This window comes from Protopterus annectens, chromosome 12.part0, assembly GCF_019279795.1.
Source record: "Protopterus annectens isolate FY-2018-M chromosome 12.part0, PAN1.0, whole genome shotgun sequence".
Classification (NCBI taxonomy): Eukaryota; Metazoa; Chordata; order Ceratodontiformes; family Protopteridae; genus Protopterus; species Protopterus annectens.
Window position 1 is genome coordinate 1,387,630,556 of NC_056746.1, and position 18,245 is coordinate 1,387,648,800.

Consider the following 18,245-nt stretch of genomic DNA (forward strand, 5'->3'; position numbering starts at 1 on the left):
AAACAAAAAATGAATCAATGATACCCACACAAGCATCGTGGCCACAGCCTAAAGCCCTTCCATGACATTTTGTTGGAGATACCAAACTTCCTGGTGCTCACTGTGTCTCACATAATAAATAAACATCTCAAGTAGTTACAATCCTTGATCCTGGTACTCACTGAGCACTAACAGCTGCCAGCCAAATATGTTTCTCCAGTAACTAACCAAAACAACCCCAAAAAATTCTGGGCAGGAATAAATAAACTACTTCACCCCGGCAAACCCTCCACCCCATCACCAACCTCCACAGGCAAAATCACAGACATACCTGAATCCTTCAACAAATACTTCATAGAAACCATCTTTAAACTAGTTCAGCAACAACCCACTACTACTACTACCAATATCCCCAAACAGTCTTCCAGTTCCAACCCATCCCTACCAATTATGTCAAACAATTACTATCCAGACTAAAACTTACTACCCTAGCAGCGGATGGCATCCCAGCAGAATACCTCCAGTTGGCTGCTAATGAACTTGCCTACCCAATCTCTATTCTAGTTAACAGATCTATATCAGAAAGCACCATCCCACCAATCTGGAAAACCTCCTACATCATTCCTTTACATAAAGGTGGAACATCTACTGACCTCACCAATTATCGACCTATTGCCATCCTGTATCCTCTAGAAAATTCTTGAAAAATGTATACATTACAAACTTATGCCATACCTACTTAATAACCAACTTCTCTCTCCTACCCAGCATGGATTCTGCCCTGCCCACAGTACAACCACAGCCCTTCTTTCCTTTACAAACCTCATCAACCAAAACAGGCACTTAGGTAAACTAGCATCTGCCATATTCTTGGACCTGTCAAAAGCCTTCAGTATGGTCAGCCATCCCAAACTACTCCACTCCCTTACTAATCTTGGCCTTAGTGGTCACACACTAGCCTAGTTCTATAACTATCTACATGGTAGACAACAAGCAGTTCGATGGGACAACAACCTATCCTCACTGCTGCCTATTACCACAGGAGTCCCACAAGGGTCCATTCCGGGACCCCTTCTATTCTCCATCTTCATTAATGACCTCCACAGCATATGCCAAGATGCAACTGTTATACAATATGCTAATGACTCGACATTAGTCTGCTCAGCCACACTCCTCTCCATTACCCAAAAAAGCCTTCCAAATTGCAGAAACCTGGTTTCTTAACAAAAACCTATTACTTAATCCCAAAAAGACCAAACTGCTGCTATTTAAACCAAACAAATCCATCTCAATACCCAACACATTCAATATTGTGTCCAGAGATGGGACTATCATCTCTCCAGACACTCATACTAAACTGCTAGGAGTGACCACTGACAACCACCTCAAGTCTGATCTACATATAAATCAAATTATTAAAAACATTAACAAAAAACTGGGCAGTCTTTATAAAAACAAACCATTTCTAACCCAACCTGCTAGAATAACCATAGCTCAAACCCACCTCCTCTCCACACTATTCTATACCGTGCCCATCTTCACTAACCTGCCCAAAACTGAAATGACCAAGCTTAACATCTGCTACAATCAAATTGCCAAATTTGCTACTGGTGCTCCCTACCATGTCCACCACTGTCATTCACTAAATCAACTTAACTGGCTTGAATTCCCAAATCTCCTCTCACTCCATCAGCTTTCTTTCACCCAGAAACTCCTACTACTTCCTGAACCCCCCCCCCACCATGATCTAATCTACTTAAACTACAAACTAATACCACCTGAACCCCTCCCAGCACAATCTAATCTACTTAAACTACAAACTAATACCACCTGAAACCCCCCCAGCACAATCTAATCTACTTAAACTACAAACTAATACCACCTGAAACCCTCCCAGCACAATCTAATCTACTTAAACTACAAACTAATACCACCTGAAACCCCCCCAGCACAATCTAATCTACATAGACTACAAACTAATACCACCTGAAACCCTCCCAGCACAATCTAATCTACTTAAACTACAAACTAATACCACCTGAAACCCCCCCAGCACAATCTAATCTACTTAAACTATAAGCTAATACCACCTGAAACCCTCCCAGCACAATCTAATCTACTTAAACTACAAACTAATACCACCTGAAACCCCCCAGAATGATCTAATCTACTTAAACTGCAAACAAATACCACCTAAACCCCCCCAGCATGATCTAATCTAATTAAACTACAAACTAATACCACCTGAAACCCCCCCAGCATGATCTAATCTACTTAAACTACAAACTAATACCACCTGAAACCCTCCCAGTACGATCTAATCTACTTAAACTATAAACTAATACCACCTGAAACCCCCCAGCACGATCTAATCTACTTAAATTACAAACTAATACCACCTGAAACCCCCCAGCACGATCTAATCTACTTAAAATACAAACTAATACCACCTGAAACCCCCAGCATGATCTAACCTACTTAAACTACAAACTAATACCACCTGAAACCCCCCAGCATGATCTAATCTACTTAAACTACAAACTAATACCACCTGAAACCCCCAGCATGATCTAATCTACTTAAACTACAAACTAATACCACCTGAAACCCCCCAGCATGATCTAATCTACTTAAACTACAAACTAATACCACCTGAAACCCCCCAGCACAATCTAATCTACTTAAACTACAAACTAATACCACCTGAAACCCCCCAGCATGATCTAATCTACTTAAACTACAAACTAATACCACCTGAAACCCCCCAGCATGATCTAATCTACTTAAAATACAAACTAATACCACCTGAAACCATTCCAGCATGATCTAATCTACTTAAACTATAAACTAATACCACCTGAAACCCTCCCAGCATGATCTAATCTACTTAAACTACAAACTAATACCACCTGAAACCCCCCCAGCACGATCTAATCTACTTAAACTTCAAACTAATACCACCTGAAACCCCCCCAGCATTATCTAATCTACTTAAACTACAAACTAATACCACCTGAAACCCCCCCAGCATGATCTAATCTACTTAAACTACAACCTAAGACCACCTGAAACCCCCCAGCACGATCTAATCTACTTAAACTACAAACTAATACCACCTGAAACCCCCCAGCACGATCTAATCTACTTAAAATACAAACTAATACCACCTGAAACCCCCCAGCACGATCTAATCTACTTAAAATACAAACTAATACCACCTGAAACCATTCCAGCATGATCTAATCTACTTAAACTATAAACTAATACCACCTGAAACCCTCCCAGCATGATCTAATCTACTTAAACTACAAACTAATACCACCTGAACCCCCCCAGCACGATCTAATCTACTTAAACTACAAACTAATACCACCTGAAACCCGCCAGCATGATCTAATCTACTTAAACTACAAACTAATACCACCTGAAACCCCCAGCATGATCTAATCTACTTAAACTACAAACTAATACCACCTGAAACCCCCCAGCATGATCTAATCTACTTAAACTACAAACTAATACCACCTGAACCCCCCCAGCATGATCTAATCTACTTAAACTACAAACTAATCCCACCTGAAACCCCCCAGCACGATCTAATCTACTTAAAATACAAACTAATACCACCTGACACCATTCCAGCATGATCTAATCTACTTAAACTATAAACTAATCCCACCTGAAACCCTCCCAGCATGATCTAATCTACTTAAACTACAAACTAATACCACCTGAACCCCCCCAGCACGATCTAATCTACTTAAACTACAAACTAATACCACCTGAAACCCCCCCCAGCATGATCTAATCTACTTAAACTACAAACTAATACCACCTGAAACCCCCCAGCATGATCTAATCTACTTAAACTACAAACTAATACCACCTGAAACCCCCCAGCATGATCTAATCTACTTAAACTACAAACTAATACCACCTGAAACCCCCCACCATGATCTAATCTACTTAAACTACAAACTAATCCCACCTGAAACCCCCCAGCACGATCTAATCTACTTAAAATACAAACTAATACCACCTGACACCATTCCAGCATGATCTAATCTACTTAAACTATAAACTAATCCCACCTGAAACCCTCCCAGCATGATCTAATCTACTTAAACTACAAACTAATACCACCTGAAACCCCCAGCACGATCTAATCTACTTAAACTACAAACTAATACCACCTGAAACCCCCCCCAGCATGATCTAATCTACTTAAACTACAAACTAATACCACCTGAAACCCCCCAGCATGATCTAATCTACTTAAACTACAAACTAATACCACCTGAAACCCCCCAGCATGATCTAATCTACTTAAACTACAAACTAATACCACCTGAAACCCCCCAGCATGATCTAATCTACTTAAAATACAAACTAATCCCACCTGAAACCCCCCAGCATGATCTAATCTACTTAAACTACAAACTAATACCACCTGAAACCCTCCCAGTATGATCTAATCTACTTAAACTACAAACTAATACCACCTGAATCCCCTCAGCATGATCTAATCTACTTAAACTACAAACTAATACCACCTGAAACCCCTCAGCACGATCTAATCTTCTTAAAATACAAACTAATCCCACCTGAAACCCCCCAGCATGATCTAATCTACTTAAACTACAAACTAATACCACCTGAAACCCTCCCAGTACGATCTAATCTACTTAAACTACAAACTAATACCACCTGAAACCCCCCAGCTTGATCTAATCTACTTAAATTACAAACTAATACCACCTGAAACCCCCAGCATGATCTAATCTACTTAAACTACAAACTAATACCACCTGAAACCCCCAGCATGATCTAATCTACTTAAACTACAAACTAATACCACCTGAAACCGAGCAGCACGATCTAATCTACTTAAACTGCAAACTAATACCACCTGAAACTCCCCCAGCACGATCTAATCTACTTAAACTACAAACTAATACCACCTGAAACCCCCCAGCATGATCTAATCTACTTAAACTACAAACTAATACCACCTGAAACCCCCCAGCATGATCTAATCTACTTAAACTACAAACTAATACCACCTGAAACCCCCCAGCATGATCTAATATACTTAAAATACAAACTAATACCACCTGAAACCATTCCAGCATGATCTAATCTACTTAAACTATAAACTAATACCACCTGTAACCCTCCCAGCATGATCTAATCTACTTATACTACAAACTAATACCACCTGAAACCCCCCAGCAAGATCTAATCTACTTAAACTTCAAACTAATACCACCTGAAACCCCCCCAGCATTATCTAATCTACTTAAACTACAAACTAATACCACCTGAAACCCCCCCAGCATGATCTAATCTACTTAAACTACAAACTAATACCACCTGAAACCCCCAGCACGATCTAATCTACTTAAACTACAAACTAATACCACCTGAAACCCCCCAGCATGATCTAATCTACTTAAACTACAAACTAATACCACCTGAAACCCCCCAGCACGATCTAATCTACTTAAAATACAAACTAATACCACCTGAAACCATTCCAGCATGATCTAATCTACTTAAACTATAAACTAATACCACCTGAAACCCTCCCAGCATGATCTAATCTACTTAAACTACAAACTAATACCACCTGAACCCCCCCAGCACGATCTAATCTACTTAAACTACAAACTAATACCACCTGAAACCCCCCAGCATGATCTAATCTACTTAAACTACAAACTAATACCACCTGAAACCCCCCAGCATGATCTAATCTACTTAAACTACAAACTAATAACACCTGAAAACCCCAGCATGATCTAATCTACTTAAACTACAAACTAATACCACCTGAAACCCCCCAGCATGATCTAATCTACTTAAACTACAAACTAATCCCACCTGAAACCCCCCAGCACGATCTAATCTACTTAAAATACAAACTAATACCACCTGACACCATTCCAGCATGATCTAATCTACTTAAACTATAAACTAATCCCACCTGAAACCCTCCCAGCATGATCTAATCTACTTAAACTACAAACTAATACCACCTGAACCCCCAGCACGATCTAATCTACTTAAACTACAAACTAATACCACCTGAAACCCCCCTAGCCTGATCTAATCTACTTAAACTGCAAACTAATCCCTCCTGACATCCCGCCCAGCATGATCTAATCTACTTAAACTACAAACTAATACCACCTGAAACCCCCCAGCATGATCTAATCTACTTAAACTACAAACTAATACCACCTGAAACCCCCGAGCATGATCTAATCTACTTAAACTACAAACTAATCCCACCTGAAACCCCCCAGCACGATCTAATCTACTTAAAATACAAACTAATACCACCTGACACCATTCCAGCATGATCTAATCTACTTAAACTATAAACTAATCCCACCTGAAACCCTCCCAGCATGATCTAATCTACTTAAACTACAAACTAATACCACCTGAAACCCCCCAGCACGATCTAATCTACTTAAACTACAAACTAATACCACCTGAAACCCCCCCCAGCATGATCTAATCTACTTAAACTACAAACTAATACCACCTGAAACCCCCCAGCATGATCTAATCTACTTAAACTACAAACTAATACCACCTGAAACCCCCCAGCATGATCTAATCTACTTAAACTACAAACTAATACCACCTGAAACCCCCCAGCATGATCTAATCTACTTAAAATACAAACTAATCCCACCTGAAACCCCCCAGCATGATCTAATCTACTTAAACTACAAACTAATACCACCTGAAACCCTCCCAGTATGATCTAATCTACTTAAACTACAAACTAATACCACCTGAATCCCCTCAGCATGATCTAATCTACTTAAACTACAAACTAATACCACCTGAAACCCCCCAGCATGATCTAATCTACTTAAACTACAAACTAATACCACCTGAAACCCCCCAGCATGATCTAATCTACTTAAAATACAAACTAATCCCACCTGAAACCCCCCAGCATGATCTAATCTACTTAAACTACAAACTAATACCACCTGAAACCCTCCCAGCACGATCTAATCTACTTAAAATACAAACTAATCCCACCTGAATCCCCCCAGCATGATCTAATCTACTTAAACTACAAACTAATACCACCTGAAACCCTCCCAGTACGATCTAATCTACTTAAACTACAAACTAATACCACCTGAAACCCCCCAGCTTGATCTAATCTACTTAAATTACAAACTAATACCACCTGAAACCCCCCCAGCATGATCTAATCTACTTAAACTACAAACTAATACCACCTGAAACCCCCCAGCATGATCTAATCTACTTAAACTACAAACTAATACCACCTGAAACCCCCCAGCACGATCTAATCTACTTAAACTGCAAACTAAAACCACCTGAAACTCCCCCAGCACGATCTAATCTACTTAAACTACAAACTAATACCACCTGAAACCCCCCAGCATGATCTAATCTACTTAAACTACAAACTAATACCACCTGAAACCCCCCAGCATGATCTAATCTACTTAAACTACAAACTAATACCACCTGAAACCCCCCAGCATGATCTAATCTACTTAAACTACAAACTAATCCCAGACAACTTCACTCTAGTGATAAAAGACTGATCAAGGTGACCAAAAGCAATAACACAGCAGGTGACTCCCTCTTCCCTAACTACATCGGTACAGTTTGGAACTCATTACCTTCTGCTATTACCTCAGCCAACTCAATGGTTACATTCAAAAAGCTACTAAATGAACAGCTAAAACTCGCATGGCTATGCCCTTGCTACCCACCAGGTTGACCCATATCACACACAACCTCTAATCCACTCTCATGCTCCTTTTTCACTTCTATCCTTTCAAGAAGAATCGTGACTCCTCCTTATAGTGCCTCACCTGTGAACACCCACACCAAAAGTCAGCAATTATACACATTCCAACTTTAAACCCAACTACATCTCGCAAAACTAACCCTAACATCCACTCCCAACCCCCTTTTACTTACATTTGTCTCAATCAATGTTATTACTGGAAACCAGTACATTCTAAGTACTACTTTACTCTAACTTAAACTACGGAATTTTGTTAAAATGTGCGACTACCAATGAATATTGTACTTTGTAACTTTAAAACCATGGAATTTTGTTAAATCATGTGTTTTCCTATGAATACTTGCTTGCTATGTAGACATCTCATAGTTGTTTGTTCTTAATCTGTGGAGCTTTTCTCCCTGGGGCTCCGCTGAAAATGGACGTGTATCCAGTCGGACTTTCCCTGTCAACAAATGTAAAATAAAATAAAAAATAAAAATAAACTTTGTACTTGCCAGCACACTTATGAGGAAACCTTCTGAATCTGGAGAAAGCTCTGATTATGCACATACCCTATACAGAATCACACACACTTACACTGTACACACACACACACACACACACACACACACACACACACACACACACACACACACACACACACAGTGTATATATATATATATATATATATATATATTCTACAGTCATCTGCAAATGCAGACTTGGTTAGTCATAGGTCTTGGTTTTTAGTCTGCATTTTAGAGAAAATAGTGCCAAGCAAAAGTGGTCCAACACTTGAGTCCTGCAGAACACCACAGGCCACCTTCAAGTTCTCAGACACTGCCCTTTCCAGCCATACCACACCATATGGGTTTTGTCTTTTAGCCAAATTGCTGTCCATCTTGCCACATAAGGATCTATTTGTAGTGCATGAAGTTTATTAATTATGCTAGCATTGGGGATGGAGTCAATGCCTTGGAAAAAACAAGGTAGGCTGTTTGTACAGCATGACCACTGTCAACTGCTTATGTTACCTTTTTGAAGAAGTTTACCATCTTCATTTGACAGGCTGTACCTTTTACAAAACCAAATTGTTGTGGATCTTGCCTGTTGAGACTTTTAATTTCTATGTTAATGAAGTCTGTTATAATGTGCTCCATGACCTTACAAATGAGTCTCATCAGGTCGATTACCTCTTTACCTATTTCTGGGGACAGTAGTAGGGCCCCCTTTATGGAGTGGCATCATCAGTGCTGTATGCCATACTCCTGGGAATGAAACTGTAGCCAGGCTCAGGTTAAATAGTGCATGGACAGGTTCTGCAGGGCATATTTAGTACTATTTAACAAATGCTATCAGATCCCATGGAGGAAATATTCATAGTCTTGAAAGCAATTTCAATGCATGTTTTTTTAGTGATGTAATGGGGTTTAGAGATACAGGGATCACAGGGCTTTGGATAGTCATTTCAAGCGTGACGTGTGCTCAATTTATTCACTAGAGTATTGCCAATGTTCACCAGGGTTGAATAGGTTTTGCCACTTAGTATCAGTTCTGCTGTTTGTTGAGGGTTGTTTCTTAGTTTTCTAATGTAACTACAGAAGTTTTACAGAAGTACAGAATTACAGAAGTAAACGGTCCTTGGCTTCAGATGCCAAGCTGAGTTTATGGGCTGCCTTAGCAGATCATAATAAGGTTTTGAGTTTTTTTTTTTCCTTTTATTGTACATTTTATTTATGTCAGTGGAACCCTAGAGTGATATGCTTTTAAACTTCAGATTACATCTAGACAGGATTGCCAATTCTGCACATTTTTTTGTGAGTATAAAAGTCCTTTGAGAATCAGTCTGCTGAGGTGATGTCTGGGGAGTATATATTAAATAAACTAAATGAGAAAAGAGCAAATGCTCTTTCTTCGACACGTAAAACCCAAAATCACAAAACAGTGAAGTTAGGGAACAGTGATTTTTTTTTCCCTAGGGAAAAAAATTGCTAGGTCGTTCTCGGGACTTTGCTGTTTCCTCAACTATGGTGGGATCTCGGAGTTGGCATATTTAAGTAGGGGGGTGTTGGTGGCAAAGCCCCCCCACTTTATTTTGTCTTTATAATTTTATTTTTTGGAACAGCGATTTGTTTCCCTGGGTTACATCTTAACCCTCTAACAAGGCTATTTTACAGCTTAACCTCCTAACAGGGCTACATTACAACTTAACCCCCTAACACGGCTATATTACAGCTTAATCACCTAACAAGGCTGTATTACACCTTAACCCCCTAACAAGGCTATATTACAGCTTAACCCCCTAACAAGGCTGTATTACAGTTTAACCCCCTAACAAAGCTATGTTACACCTTAACCACCCAACAAGGCTATTTTACAGCTTAACCTCCTAACAAGGCTATATTACAGCTTAATCGCTTAACAAGGCTATATTACAGCTTAATCGCTTAACAAGGCTATATTACAGCTTAATCACCTAACAAGGCTGTATTACACCTTAACCCCCTAACAAGGCTATATTACAGCTTAACCCCCTAACAAGGCTGTATTACAGTTTAACCCCCTAACAAAGCTATGTTACACCTTAACCACCCAACAAGGCTATTTTACAGCTTAACCTCCTAACAAGGCTATATTACAGCTTAATCGCTTAACAAGGCTGTATTACACCTTAACCCCCTAACAAGGCTATATTACAGCTTAATCACCTAACAAGGCTGTATTACACCTTAACCCCCTAACAAGGCTATATTACAACTTAACCCCCTAACAAGGCTGTATTACAGTTTAACCCCCTAACAAAGCTATGTTACACCTTAACCACCCAACAAGGCTATTTTACAGCTTAACCTCCTAACAAGGCTATATTACAGCTTAATCGCTTAACAAGGCTATATTACAGCTTAACCCCCTTAACAACGCTATATTACAGCTTAACCCCCTAACAAGGCTATATTACATCTTAACCCCCTAACAAGGCTATATTACAGCCTACCCCCTAACAAGGCTGTATTACAGCTTAACCCCCCCCCCAACAAGGCTATACTACAGCTTAACCACCTTACAAGACTATATTACAGCTTAACCCCCTAACAAAGCTATATTACAGCTTAACAACCTAACAAGGCTATATTACACTTTAACCACCTAACAAGGCTGTATTAAAACTTTAACCACCTAACAAGGCTATATTACAGCTTAACCACCTAACAAGGCTATATTACAGCTTATCCCCTAACAAGGCTATATTACAACTTAAACCCCTAACAAGGCTATATTACAGCTTAACCCCCTAACAAGGCTATATTACAACTTAAACCCCTAACAAGGCTATTTTACAGCTTAACCCCCTAACAAGGCTATATCACACATTAACCCCCTAACAAGGCTATTTTACAGCTTAACAACCTAACAAAGCTATATCACACCTTAACCCCCTAACAAGGCTATTTTACAGCTTAACCCCCTAAAAAGGCTGTATTACAGCTTAATCCCCTAACAAGGCTATATCACACCTTAACCCCCTAACAAGGCTATTTTACAGCTTAACCACCTAAGAAGGTTATATTATGGCTTAACTCCCTAACAAAGCTATATTACACTTTAACCACCTAACAAGGCTATATTACAGCTTAACCACCCAACAAGGCTATATTACAGCTTAACCCCCTAACAAGGCTACATTACAACTTAACCCCCCCAACAAGGCTATATTACAGCTTAATCACCTAACATGGCTGCATTACACCTTAACCCCCTAACAAGGCTATATTACAGCTTAAAATAGAAATAACAACACCAACCAGGAAATTGCTTCACCACAAAAACGAACCACACAGCAACAGCCACTGAAAAAAGAAATTTATTCCTCTAACGCCTCAGCAACAGTAAGCCTTCAAGGAGTCATACTACAGCTTAACCCCCCCCCCCCAACAAGGCTATATTACAGCTTAACCACCTAACAAGGCTATCACATTAAACAGAATATATTCTAATAAGGAGGCACTATCAGGGTGCCAATACAATCCATCCATCCATTCATTCATCCACAACCCCTTTTTCCCCATTTTCTTTGCACATGGGGTCGGGGTGTCACTTCAGCTGTGACAGTCATCTAGAGCCAAAGTTCATACCACCAGGTGGCTAGCCCAACCTCCGTAATTCTTCCACACCACACACCTGCATGCACATTCACACATATGGCCAGTTTAGAGTGTCCAATTCACTCATGCATGTCTGGAATATGGGGGGAAAACTGGTGCACATGGAGGAAGCCCACGTGAACACAGGGAAGACATGTAGACTCCGTACAGAGGACATCCCAGCCGAGAATCAAACTGGGGAACCTCTTGCTGTGAAGCTGCAGAAGTCCAAGAAGGAAAAGTACATCACTCTACAGAGAACTAAAATTCAGGACAGGACAAGAAAGGTTAAGATATATGTGATAAAGAAAAAGAGGCAATCAAAAGCAGGATAACCTTTGTTTAGTATAAGTGAGGACCAAATGATACATCTCACAAACATAAGATAGGGGAAGAAACAATTACATGTGAGTGGAAAGAATACAAAAAAAGAAAGTGGCTAAATTGTATACACATTTATTCAAAATATGTCAGGCAAACATTTCTGATGAAATCTGTTTCAAGAATTGAAACAGCATGCTTGAATGGCGCATAAAAAGAAATATCAGTTTGGAGAGTGTATGCATCTGCTTATATAGTTAGTATGATGTAACGTGCTTAAATATCATCTGTGCCTGTCATCTTGTATGATACTAATGATCGTGTTTCATGTACTTCTCAGCTGTGCCCTCTTTTTGCAGCAACTATACTCAGGCCATTCCTTGGAAATAGGATACTAGATGCTTTGTGGGCTGTTTCCAAGTTAAAAAAAAAACATAATCCATAAATAAGTGCATTCTCCTTTAAACTGTCTGATGAACAAGCTTCAATTAAAATTATGAAATAACTTGATCGAATGTATAATTCAATAACTGTCTGTTTCTAGCTGCACATATTCTCTAGCTATGAGTGTAATAAAAACTCAGATCCATGTTTATGTGCATAAATATGTTATTTTGTTCCAGTGCAACTTGAATGATGCTCTAGAACACGATCAATCTAAACGATTTGCACCTGTCATGATGCTCTAGGACACGATCAATCTAAACGATTTGCACCTGTCATGATGCTCTAGGACACGATCAATCTAAACGATTTGCACCTGTCATGATGCTCTAGGACACGATCAATCTAAACAATTTGCACCTGTCTCTGGTATGCATTATTAAACTTCCAATTTAGAACGAAACAAAAAGCTTTGCTATAATATAGATACAATGTCACAGTTCTGACATTAAATTTGCCTTCATCTGGATTTATTGATGCTCTTAATGAAGACTACCACCACCATGAATTTCAATATTTGTATATCTATTACTTTGTAAAATGACACACAGTTACTCTTTCTTTGTACACTGGTATGATTTTTAAATGTTATCACTATGATTTTAATTTTCCGAGGTCGGAAGGTATGTAGACAAAGACACAGCAGAGTTGTGTAATGTATGCAATTCTACTGTTCCTCCACTACCATAAGATGATGAAAACCATTTGTTCATTAACTTATAATTTATTCATTCATGTGTTGTGTGGGAAGGCTAATAAGCAGCTTAAGCAGGGTGGTATTTCTGTTTCACTTCTTTAATGAGGCACCTAGTAGGTTTATTATGTTAACCAACCAACCTGCTAACAAACTAACCAAAAATACTGAAGAAATAATGAACGGAGAATCAAAGGGAAGGAGAAAAGTAAAGGGGGAGTAGAATAAGCACCACATTTGGATTTTGAATCATGCGGAATCCTATGTTCACTAACTAAATAGTTGCTATCAGTGTAATAAACAGTTTATCCTGGATGAGGTGAACACAGTACTATAAGACACTGTGTCTAGGAAAGGAAATAGGAGATACTAAGTGTGTGTGTGTGTGTGTGTGTGTGTGTGTGTGTGTGTGTGTGTGTGTGTGTGTGTGTGTGTGTGTGTGTGTGTGTGTGTGTGTGTGTGTGTGTGTGTGTGTGTGTGTGTGTGGTGTGTGTGTGTATTTGGGGGGTCAGGTAGAATAGCCGAAAAAATAAAACAGCATAGAAGAAGACACTTTGCTCTTTCAGCAAAGGGAAAGCAGTTTTTCCTGTGCAGCGGTAGGGAGGCTTGCAATGTTGAGATGATTAGGGCACAACAGGATGACACGACAGATTGGATTTAGGTGGGCGTGTAAACTTATACAGATAATGGAGACCAAGTGAATTACACAGAAAGAATATCCTAGCGATTTAACAGAACTTCACAGAAAAACAGTGTACTTAAACGGTAAATGCAAGGCCACGTGCACAGAAAAACAGTGTACTTAAACGGTAAATGCAAGGCCACGTGGCTGTTTTACTGTGATGTTCAACAGGTTGGCAGACAAAGTAAGGGAAAGGTCAAATCAAGCACTGTGATGTTTAAATACTTGTTTCATTTCACTGGGGAGTGACAGGAGACAGCAGGGACATGCCAAGACAAGATGGATTTACAATGTCTGGAAAAGGCTTGGCGTGTGAAGTCCCTGGCGATGTTATCCCAAAGCACAGAGTTTATTTTATTAGGATTAGTGGCTATTCTCATTAGTAACAGATTACACAACACTAGAATAACCTGAAGTGGCATCATACTCACTCGGCTTAGCTACTATATAGAAAGCAATGACTCATAATGGATAAGGACACCTTGTCCTGACCAGCCTGCCCATTTTCCTGCCTGCTAGATGAAATCTGCATTCCCCTGTCCTTCAGTAAAGAGCCATCCATTGGCCACATGCATCCTTCAAGCCATACCACTGAATTAAGTGGTCTCTTCACAGACCCCATTCCATGCAGCATGCCAGCAGCTTCCTCTTATTGTTGGTAATTTAATCCCCCCCATCTTCAGATTACTCCTTGAAGTTGTACATCTTTCACAGGACATGCTGCCCTCTTACATGTTGTTGTTTCTCTTCAAAAGCCCTGCAGATTTGCCCCATCTTGTTTCCTAATTCTTACAATACTTGCAGTGCGCAACAGTAAGGGGTGTGGGGGGGGGGGGCACCTCACTTCCCATATTAATACCTCTTAGGCAGACAATGGTTCTAGTGCTCAGTACACCTCTGTCAAAAAACAAAAAACAAAACAAACAAAAAAAAAACGTCTCTCTTGTAGCAAGCAGTCTTATTCTGATGTGGGTATTATAGATAGCACTTCATTTTGGGGTGTGAAAATAAATCATGTTACAATGCTGCATAGTTATTTTTCTTTAAATATAATTCTGACAGTTTAGATATAGAAACTGAGTCGTACTTATGCACACAACTTGAAAGATACAAAACTCAGTTTCATAGTCCTGTATCAAGCAGCACTAGACTTACCCAAATTCATGCAAAAAAGACTTGTCATCTCATATCATAACATAGTGAATTCCAAATACAATCTACTGTGACTTTTAAGTCCATCCATCCACAAGCCATCCCCCCCCCCCAATTTTGCACACAGGGTTGGTCATATATTTTATTTTTTTCATTTAGTTTCCCACGTACACTGAGATTTCAAATACCCATTTTGTAGTGCAGCCCGGATAGGACAGTGTCACACTATTATTTCTATTACAATTCTGCGCAAACCTTTAAAACAAATATTACAAAATTCCCCTGCCACATGCAATTACATTTTTGTGCATTAAGAAACAGAATTGGGGCATATTCTTTGGTGAAAAACAAAACAATGCAGTTAGTGGCAATTCATGGCAAGCCATCTAGGAACAAAACACAAATGAAAACACTACATAGTTCTCAATGAATCAGAGACAAATTTCAGTAGAATAATGGAGAAATCCAGAAATAATCAGGGACAGTCAGGGATACTTGACATTGGTACTATTAACCTGAGATAATAACAGAATAAGAGAATGTGAATTTCATATAGATTTTCTGAATGTAAAAAAAGTCTACATAGCTCTGACTATTGATATTATTCATTAAGTGTAATTGACCAACTAATAGGGACTGATATAAGAATTGAGTCAGAATCAGGGACTGTTGAGAGGTATGCAGCAATGTATGTATCTTGGTAACTTTTAATAGTCTGACTAGCCCAAATGGACCATTCATAATCACAACCTGGCCTGAACGGCATTACAAAATAATATGCATATCCATGTTAACCTAGTTGCACAATTGTGCATAACAACATAAAAGAACAATACATGCTTCAGTGATAAGCAGCTGTTTACAACAGTGATTATGACCAGACCAAAACAGGACAGGTTGTTACAAAACAGAAATATAGGAGAATAATACAAAGCCACAAAACAGAACTAGAACTTAAAATAATACAGACCGACACTACAAATTTGAGAGTCTAGAAATCTCCACTTCCCTACCTCCATGATAAGTAAAGCAGCAAGCAGCACATTTTGAAATCTCAGTCATTAAGAACCAACCGACCTGTACAGATTGCGAGTTGTTTCTAGTTCTATGCATTTTGGTACATTTAATTTGTTGCCCATGAACTGCAGTTGTAACTGGGAAGGGGTTACCACTCAGGAGTCCCCGATTTTCAGGGACATCCCTGTTTTGATTCAAATTTTAGGTCTTCCCATCTTAATCTCTCCTAAAACTGCTGACATTTGGAGAAATGGTAGTGAATTACACAATAAACAGATGACAATAATTAGAGTTATAGATTTCTTTTCGTTTAGAAAATGTATATTATTTCACATTCTCTTACCCTATCAATGTCTGAAGATAATAGTACTAATATTTTACACGTGCCCCTGATTATTTCTAGATTTCACCCTGATTTTGTCGAGATTTGTCCCTAGCTTATCGAGAGCTATGGTTGTTACTCATTATCATCTCCAGCATGGTTTTATAAAGTGTCCTTACACAACAAATCTTGATGTTTGAGTATTTATTGCATTATGAAGAAAGTGATCAAATACATTTTCTTCCACTGTACTACTGCAAGTGTGCATATGTGCGTGCGTGCGTGTGTGTGTATGTGTGTGTGTGTGTGTGTGTGGGGGGGGGGGATCTATTACGGTCTTACCTGGGCGGGTTGTTCTTAAAATGTCGCTTTTTATCCTGTACATGCAAGACCAGAGCACCTAATTATAATAATCCATTAAACATCACCCAAGAAATACCAGTTGCTCCCTCACTAACAGACTTCCTTTCACAGCTCACGTTATTGCCCCTCTGAATTCAAGCTGCAACCCGAGTTAAGACAGTGTCTCGCTTTAAAGCAAGAATCTCATCTTATCGGTCATTCTAATAGTCTTATATGCAGGAATACAACGTTTTTTCCACATCCACGTTATGAAGCCCAGCCACCATTCTTTTGTTTAGAAATACTGGGAAATCTTATATTATAATCTTATTGCATGACATCATTACTCTGTTCCACTTCCCTGTCCAGCTTCTCAGTGCAGCCCTTGAATCCCAGTGTAGCAGCAGCAGCGACCCCAGTTCTGAATAACCAGTCTTGCTGGTAGCCAACCTACCTTCCCTTGCTTCCCGCAACACCTGGATCAGATAGTGGAGGCAGACCGGTTCGAACTGTGGCTGGGCTCAGGACCTTCAATGCTAAGCGACAGCGACACCCATTCCTGCAGGCGACACTAGAAACGAAGGCTTCCACCTCAGGCTTTCACTCTCTGCTGTTCTGTATGCAGGAGCTTGACTGGTCAGCTGAATTTATAGGACATGAGGCTGATGTGTGGCTCTACCCTATCCTGGTGGGCGGTGCTCAAGGCAAATAAAAACAAATGTTTTATAATTAGACTCAACCTTTGCCCTGCTAGAACATGTAAAAATATTTTCTGGAGTTACATTCTAGTTATTATAAGTGCGATCCCAGCGAGCATTAAAGCGCTAGCCATGGACCTGCTAAACTGTGTATTCCCACTCTAGATACGTGCACACACGCACGCACACGCGTGTTTCAGTCTTTTTCTGGTTTTGGATCGGTATTAAGAGTTATCGGTTTCTTTTACTTTCGCTTGTAATTCAGTAAAATAGTCCTTGCAGAACATCTTTCTGCTATTGTTTTAAATACATAACATTGCACCATTCTAGTGCTTTGTTAAAGGAAACATTGTAACTCATTGGTAGAGCTGCTTTACTTTTGCATAGTAAGGAGAAAGGCTGTTGCACATTTTACGGGTCTGGTCACAAAAGCAGTGAGCAGTGCACACAGCCATAAATCCTCCGTCACATCCTTCAACCTTCCATGTCCAAAATAAGGGACACCAGTCTTCAGAATTTGCTATGAATTGTGTCGTTAATGATTGTATTATTAAGCGAGAGGACTTTACATTTGTTTTTTTTCACGGGGGAGGAATTTGGGGAAAAAGTAGAGATTTTTTCCAGGGTTCAGCATAAGTTGTAAGTAACAAAGCCATG

General features: G+C 39.5%; 1 protein-coding gene across 1 annotated transcript in view; it reads right to left on the reverse strand.

Moving 5' to 3' along the window:
• The window catches only part of PPDPF (pancreatic progenitor cell differentiation and proliferation factor), a 70,127-nt gene extending 52,612 nt beyond the window's left edge, over positions 1 to 17,515 (reverse strand). The window contains exon 1 of the mRNA XM_044090447.1: positions 17,345 to 17,515. The gene's annotated coding sequence lies outside the window, so the exon portion shown is untranslated. The remainder of the gene's footprint in view (positions 1 to 17,344) is intronic.
• Positions 17,516 to 18,245: the final 730 nt, after the last annotated feature.